The sequence below is a fragment of the Vanellus vanellus genome, assembly GCF_965231255.1.
Source record: "Vanellus vanellus genome assembly, chromosome: 11".
Taxonomy (NCBI): domain Eukaryota; kingdom Metazoa; phylum Chordata; class Aves; order Charadriiformes; family Charadriidae; genus Vanellus; species Vanellus vanellus.
Window position 1 is genome coordinate 11,668,581 of NC_138916.1, and position 8,723 is coordinate 11,677,303.

The window sequence follows — 8,723 nt, forward strand, 5'->3', positions numbered from 1 at the left end:
CTAAAGAGATTCAGAAGGAACAGGGAAGTAGGGAAGACTGGGGCACTTAAATAATCAGTCCTGAAGGGCTCCCTAGAAGGGACTCTGCAGCTGAAATTCTTTGAGGAGGAAGAAGCTATTCTAATTTTAATGACTTTATATATTCACTTATATCTGACTCCGCAAACCATACTGATGCTTGAAGAAACAAGCCTATCCCTAATTACATGTGTTAGTGCAGAAAGAAAGTATGGTATTTGCACATTGTGCAGGATGATAGAAGTTTACAGTACATAAGAAAAGCACTATCTTCTGTCTTTAGGAAAAGATAAGGATATGAGAATATTCCCAATAGGACACACTTGGTATTTGCCAGAAGAGTTGATAACCTATAGATAGGATTATATGTCCCTGTGAACAATTGGTCTACAATGAAGCACAGAAATATGGAGTACTCTTCAAATACCCTGGGAATGCTAAAAACAAAGTCTTCCCAAAAGACATAACTTCCTTCACATAAAATCCCCTTATTTTTGTTTTTGCTTTTTAACTTGCAGGCAAAACAAGCCACATACTGATACACTTTTCAGTGGCCCAGAAAAACAAGCATCTCTGAGTTAAACCAGTACACTAAGCTATGACTTACTGAGAAGCCAGTGTCCTTATGCTTCAAGCAAAACTGCTGTAAAGAGTTCAACCTCAGCAAAGAAGCATAGTATAAAACTGAAAGCAGTAACGCCTCAAGTTGCTTTCCCACAAGCCACCTTTATCCCTTTATTAACTCTTCATCTTGTATTCTGACTTAATAAACTGTTGGGGTGCTCTGGAGGTTGTTCAGAGGCTACCTTCCTACAGGACGTTTCCTCCAGAAGTGCCACATTGTCAGAGAATAACTTGAGCCTGCTCAGAGTTTAACAGAAAGGAAGTTATAAAACACTGTGGGGAGACCCAGAGAGCACAGGAGAAGTACTGCTTAGACAAGCTCAGAGATCTTTACCCTGTCACAGAAAAATAGTTTGACAAAGTCAAAACCATGAATTGTAGTTCACAAACTGCACCATGGATGGAGCTACGGGAAGAAGCATTTATATAAATTACATTTAGAGGGCCTGCGGTCACAGTAGCATCTCCAATCATCACACTTCCTTCAGAATTATAGTTCTCCCTTTTCTTGTAAAAGCTGAGAATGCTGTTGCCGCCAGGGAGTTCAAGCTGCTGTGCTGCAACATCACTTGGAAACTTCCCGCTGGTCAGCGCAGAGAGTGGGCTGAGCATCTGGCTTCAGTTGAACACTGCCTCTGGAGCCCTACTGTGCTCAGGGGATCAGACCACCGGGGACAGTCACCCCCAAAGGGGCACACAGGGCACCGACCAGGCAGGAGGAATGGCTCAGTGAAATCCAGTTGGGATCAATCAGCTGGTCGCCACTCGAGGGCAGCATTTCAGTAAACAAAACATGGGAACAAAAATGAAGGACACCAAACCGCCAGACTGTTTTAGCCCACCGTGAAGATTTTGTTTGCAGGTTGATCTCAAAGCTTTCTGTATCTATATAAACAGGGAGGCAATATGAGCTGAGTGTAAGCAATGAAGGAGTAAGAGGTCAATACCAGATAATTAAGAGCAGAGACTGTATGGCGACTTAAGCTTGCATATGTCAGCCACCAGAAGGAAAGGCAGATGCACCCATACCCTTGTGCCCCACCCTTCTCCCCAGTGGAAACAATTCACCTGAGAATGGGAAAAAGTTAGTTTTCACTCAGATCAGCCAACTGCCTTCTACCAGATCACAGAAAGTGTTTGTAAAATTGTGACTTTAAAAGCTAAGGAACAGCACCCAGAAACTGTCAGGATACAAAACAATGACCCACTTGGCCCATCATCACCTTCTCACTTCCGATATTGCCATTGTAATACTCGTAAGGCCAACTGCCCGAAGTGAAAGGCCTGTAATAAAAAGCATGAACGCTGCTGGGTTAGTGCCCTATTTACACCAGCTAAAAATAGTCACAGACCAAAAACATACTCCAGTTTTGGACACTGAATGACAACATCAGCTACAAGGCCAACTAGGCCAAATTAAAATATCCCCACAGGAAGAAAATATACACTAGTAAATATCCCAGAAGGCAAACAGAGCTCTTGGAACACAAAATTGCTACACAGCTTCAAAAGCACCCTCATCACTGTTTCGTCTTCTTATTCAAAGAGTAGCTTTCCTTCTTACCAGCGACAGGCTGCTCTCTACAAGTGCCATCACCTTCAGGCCTGGGGAAGCTGTAATCTGAGGCATCCTCTGCACTCCATGAATGCAGGTAATTTTGGAAGTGATTCACAGCAAAAACCTAATTTGAGTTGCTCTTTTAAAGGCAAGAGTTAAACTGTGTTTCTCCTTGAAGGAAAATATTCACAAACAGAACCCCCTCCCCTTATTTTCAACTGCTGTTCTTTCTAATCTCTTTTTCCTCCAGACACATGTACACATGCAAGAGCAATCATCTGTATGTTCCTCTTAGCTCTTCTTTCAAGTGGGCAAGGGACTGTTGGGATATCTGCAGGCAGCTGAAGATTTACAGCCTGAATTTCAAAGTTACACTCTTAATCACCTAAGTGACTCCACAGATTGAAACAAACTGGAGTCTAGAGTACAGACCAATTCTACTGGCTGTTTAGATTCTGTCTTAGACTACTTCAACTCCATAGATGAAGGCAGATCCACCTGAAGGCGAAAGGGCAACAAAAAGACGGAAATGCAGGATGAGGATGGACAGTGAAGACAAATAGGGTCAATGAGTGAGAATAAGTTTAGTTTAGAAGGTAGCACATGAAGATGAAAAACTTGATATTCTGACCTGGATTTTTGCATGTCTGCTGACTTCATTTATGTCCTTGCAGAAATTCTGGACAACTTCTCTGGATTCCCTGATGAAGCAGTTTGAGGTATACTTTGATAAAGGACAGACATCTTTGACATCACAAGTTGATCGCTGTTGTACTGAATCCTAAGATTGAGGGAAGGGTTAAAAGTGCTGTTTAATATTTAAGTCTTCCTGAGCTAAAACAAATCTAAAGGCATGTATGAAATCAATTATTCTTGACCTGTTTGAACAGGTTATACAAAACTGTTGGTAAAAACAAGCCTAAAAAAGGAATTGCAATAACATATATAAGTAAAGCAGTCTTTTCCTCTGTGGTTCTTCACTTAATTAAGAAAGCTCCCTTTGGCTCTAGACAGAGCTGTGACTGGAACTACTTTGGCAAAGTGAGGTGCATAGTAACACTTTAAAGAAAAAACATCCACTGACAAATGAATATTGAATTTATTATTTTTTTTAATATCTGTATTAATAAGCCATTTCTAGTTGTAAATCACCTATTTACAGATTTTCCAATAAAATATTCTCCAACCAAGAATGTTGAGAGTGAAAAAGCCACTCACAGAGAAGGAATGGGGTGAAGACAAGACACTTCCTTATTACCACCCCTCTAGCTATTTTGCACAGCACTCCCACATGACAGAGCTGTCTGTCTCACGCTCGCTGTTGGGTTTACACATCAGTGGAGGTACCATTAACCCTCACATTACATCCAGATTTATTGTATTCATTGCTTTTCTAATTAAAAGAGGCTAAAGCAGGGGTTAATTGCACCGAATTTGAATTCAGCAGGGAAAGGAAGACATTATTGGTAACTTGGCACCAGAAGGCTCAGCAGCGATGGCAGAGTGGGATAATGGTGAGGATCCTGCCTTAGCCAGGGTGCAGGTGCATGTGAACAGAGGAAGCTTATGGGGAGCAGCAGTTAGTATGGACAGGTGAGGCAGTGTGAAAAGAAACACACAGAAGCTAAATTAAAAACATGTTTAAATTCAGAAATATTCTGCAATGACTAATATTCCAATGAAATATGCAAAAACTTATTTTGACATTAATTTCACTCTGGAAATTGAAATAAAACACAGTATCATGAGGTCCAATGATACAGAAATCACTCAAGAAGTTCTCTGTTCTTCACTCATTTCACTCCATGTTTTAAGCACTTTATTTTTGGTGTCCTTCTCTGCACTCCTCCCCTTCCGAAAAGAGCTTGATGTGCTGCCATCATCTTGCAGCACGGTTTACATGGACAACAACAGAAAAGCAACATAAGGCATCACCACCTGCAAATCTATAAGCCATCTTGGGAGGTAAAGGGTACGTTGCCAACATCTTCTGTCACTAATACACTGGCTAAACAGTGTAAAAGGGACCATGCTATTGATGTATTATGAAGTTAGTCAACGTGCATTTATCTGCTATACATACTTTGAGGTTGCATATATCATCAACAAGGCATGAATTTAAGGAAGGTTATAGACTGACATTTTAGTTCTAAACTGACTACATTTAACCCAAAAGTTGTTGAAGGGCAGCAGGTACTGTCCCAGGGCACCTTGCTAACAATTGCTTCTTAGTGTAGAACAGTGTTTTATGTAGTTTATGATGTTAATGGATATCTATGCTGCTGCTCCAAATGTTTCCTCCTTCTGTACTGTTGACTTCACTGCCTGATAACTTATTAACCAGACAGACCTGTAAACAGTTTGATGTCAAGGATTTTATGACTTAAAAAAAAAGCTGACAAATAATAAAAAGGCTAAAAAAGGACTTGCACAAAAAGAGAGCCTGAAGGCCAAAGGCTGCCCCTGAAGAGTCACTGGACAGCTTGTCCCACACTCCTCCAAAGCAGCGTCAGCAGCAACTCCCTGCCTGCCAAGTCCCCTGTGCTGTGCTAGGTACTGCCTGTTGGCCCCATGACCCAAGGTCTAATACAGCCACGGACTGTCTCCTCTCAGATGCAGATGTGAAAAACATGACAATTCCATCTTGCGTCTGAAGACACCCACCTATTTTCAGTGGAAACAACTATGAACTGCCCAAGAACTGCGGGCCCTTTCAGCCTGCACAGGTAGAAAACAAGTAGCAGTCAAAATATGTATTTAGGAAGAAGCTGACTGGTATCATCATCCTCCAGCAGATCACACCAAAAACCACGATTGGAGGAAACAGAACGCCTCTGTGATAGCATAAGCCAGCCCTCGCCACGGGATCCAAACCACTTCCATCCTTTCCTGTGCAGGACTGCTCCTACCAGCATGGGACTTGCAATACTCACATTACTAAGTGGTAGGTGATGTATAAGTAGAGTTAGAGGCAATGAAGAATGGTTAATCATACACCACAATGCAGCTGAGAAAGATATTCAGCCTCTGCAAATGCTAGGGAAGGGGAATAAATAAAACTTCACTGCCATTTTATACAAAGCCAAAAAAGCTCTGAGAATGCAAACCCACATTACATGATATTGCAATGCTGTCTTGTAACCGTATTACAGAAACCCATAGTAACCCCTGCTAAGAGCGTTAAATATTAATAATGGCTCACAGCTGCTACTGCTACATAATGGGCTTATTTTGATGAGGAATATGAGTGCAGCTTAAGTAATGTTCATCAGTTCAGGCAAACCTACTTTCCTTTTGAAATTCATGCAAGACCCTCTCTCCTTGCTGCAATTAATTGCAAAACCCAGGGCTATTATTCTTAAAAGGCAGAATTTGTCTCTGATCTTTGTCCTACATTACATCTTTTTTTTTTGTCAGAGGTTGCAACATGAGCAGAGGTGGACAGCAGAGCTTGATACACCACTCATTACCAGGGGGTAGCCTTCTTTTTTACTATTCTGTCCTAATTACTGTGAATCTGCCCACACATATAGACCACAAGAATAGTTTTTTTATTGTTCCTGAAATTAAAACATCCCTGTCCTACATCAGTACAACTATTATAAATGGTAATGTCCCTGGCTTGTATCATCATAAACATCAAAGTTCAGAAATGCTTGCCGATTCATTTAATCCTTTACTAAGCAAATTTGGGTTTCTTTACTGACAAAGTAGCTGATAATTATCTGATCGTTAACAGAACGATCACCTAGCTAGAAGGCAGTCTCTTCTCTACTTAATTTGCCATTAAATCATATCGGCCACCTTAACTAGACTCAGTTGATACTGATCTCTATTTTAGAAGTATGCTGACTTTAGTCTGTTGACCTATATAATATTTAAAATAAATCAAGACCACTGTGCATTTACTGATCTAGATATGGATGATTTTCAATGATAACATGGCAGCTAAGTATCCAATACTAACTGGAAGTCAATAGACTGCATAGACTTAAAAACTGTTCATTATTTAGAAAAATCATCATGAAGCTCTACTGAAAAGAAAACTCATCCTCAGAACAAATTCAGAAAGACAGGAGAGGCAATGAGAGTTCCTAAATTGAATGATTCATTAGAATTACCTTTTAACTACTGCTGCCTGAGTAAATATTGTAATATTAGCTCCCATGCATCTTTTCTGTCCTTATCCAATTCCTGTACAAGGACTTTATATAAGAATACAAAGCTAGTATTATCTAAGTCTCAGCATGTCCCTGAGAAAAAAAAATGCAGAAAGGGGTTTCCCCTTCTTCAGACTCAGCTCTAAGGAACCCTTAGGTCAGGCAGGCACTCCAAAATGCCTAGTTGAGGTCTCTGAAATTAAAGCGTTCATTTTAAAAGTATGTTTCCAGCTGCTATAGTTGCAGCAATAACCTCCCAAATGTGAAATGAGTAACAGATGTAATGACGTCTGTAGCCAGCCCTGGAACAATGACTCAGAGGAGTGAACTCCTCTGCCCCATGTAAGTCTGATGACAGTGTCAAGTCCAATCCTCAGTTACGTGACTTCAGTGGTAGCATTACTGAAAGAATTACTGATTCTAAGGCAAGAAACAGGTTTGGGCAAGTACAGCTCCTTGGAACTGGAAGCTACTGTGGGGAAAGAAGTCACAGAAGCACTAATGAGTAAACAGGAAGGACAGAAGACAACAGAGAGGAAGGAAGTGGAGGCAGTAGTGCCAAGAGAATGCCTTGCTGAACAGAGAACATCACCATCAAGCAGTAAACCAATAAATTAAAACTAATTGTCATATAGCCCCTGCCCATCAGGAGATACACATGTATGTCAATAAGCTGCTGATTCAGAGATCAGGAGGGAGAATACTGCTATGGGGAAGTGAGAACCCCAAAGCTGTAGCAGGGACTCTTTCTCCTGTGGCAAGTTTGATGTCCCTACACTGAACGCTCACATCTTTAGGGGTGGGTAACCAGTGCAAAGCATTCCTTCCTGCAGCCTGCTAGAGGAGCTTGTCAGCTTGTCTGGAGTCGCACCTGGGGCAACACAACAAGCAGGCAGTGCAGGCACAATGCCAATTTGCATTACAGTGCCAACTCAAGGCCCGGTTAGTATGACATTGTGAAGCAAGTGAGCTCCAACTTCTACCAAGGTCACAGAGGGGTCTGTCTGATAACTAACAACCTCTCAGGGCCTCTCATCTTAAACTTAAAGTCAAGAAACTCTAGGCAAGCTAGTATTTCCCTTAGCTTTCACAAGATCATGACCACTCCATGAAGATATTTCAGTAGCATGGACACCATGTTCTCACTAACACAATTTTCTTCCTTAAAAATGAAGTCTCATTAGCAAGACACTTCTAGTTTCTTCTGTAACTCATTTTGAATGCATATTAAAAACACAGGTAAAAACGGGTTACCTAATTTAAGCTTTATCTCAAATTTTAACTCAACCTTTGGTTTAGAGGGTATTCACTTTATGTAGAGAAAAGGCAGACAGCTAACCAGATCAAGTATCTTGGCGACATCCCAGATCCAAGTGTTCCTCTGGGTATGATATGGATTTTGGGGTAAGAAACAAACATCTCCACAACTTGCTGATGCAAAGAAAAAACAATCCAGCAAATCCAGAAAAAAACCCTCATACATATCCTTGAAAAGGTTTATTACTAAAATAAAGCTTTCAATATTAAAATATCTGTTCTATCTTTATACTAATGCAAGGGACGCTTCTACTGTTCTCAGAGTTGTGACAGCTGATTTAAAGTGTATTGCACACACTTTGCATATAAATAGAGTCTAATGTTATCTTAAACATTAGAGGGAATAATACTGTCTAATATTAGTGCACCTGTCAAACACATTTTCAAACTAATTGATATTGCGTGTTCAGGTCATTGTATCAGTAATGTTAAACAACATTTCAATTTTATTGAACTGCAGCTCCCCTTTACTAAAAGCCACTTTAGCTGAAGTAACTGGTCTAATTCCAGCTCTAGGCAGGCATCCAGCTGTTTGTAACTGCCATTGATCAGCCTTAAGAGGCTGAAACCGAGCCATGACTCCACGCTGCACACACGATAGACATTTTTAATAAATGCTGACCTGCAGTTCAGCTCTTTTGCTAGGTGGGTCATGGCTGAATTGCTGATGCAGCCCAGTAGATCAAGTTGTTGCACAAGGAATTGAAAGCACAGAGATGTCACAACTTGGTGCCCTCTTTCTATATCTGGTATAAACTCAATTGGACATCCCCAGGGGAGTCTCCAACTTCTCCAAAAGATTGTAGATTGCAGAAAAAATAAAGTGAACCTTTTCTTGCCATAAATTTATATAATCTCTTTTACTGCCCTGATCTATCTACGCATTGCCTACTGTTCCTCTTTTCGGACACTCTAGGATTGTCACATTGGTTTCTCTCATGTGATGGTGGGGTGCTGATCTGTCATTTCTTATCAGTAACTCGTGCATCTTGCAGGGCAGCTTTACATTTTCCTAACTTATGCCTGGACACTTGTAGCCAGATCAG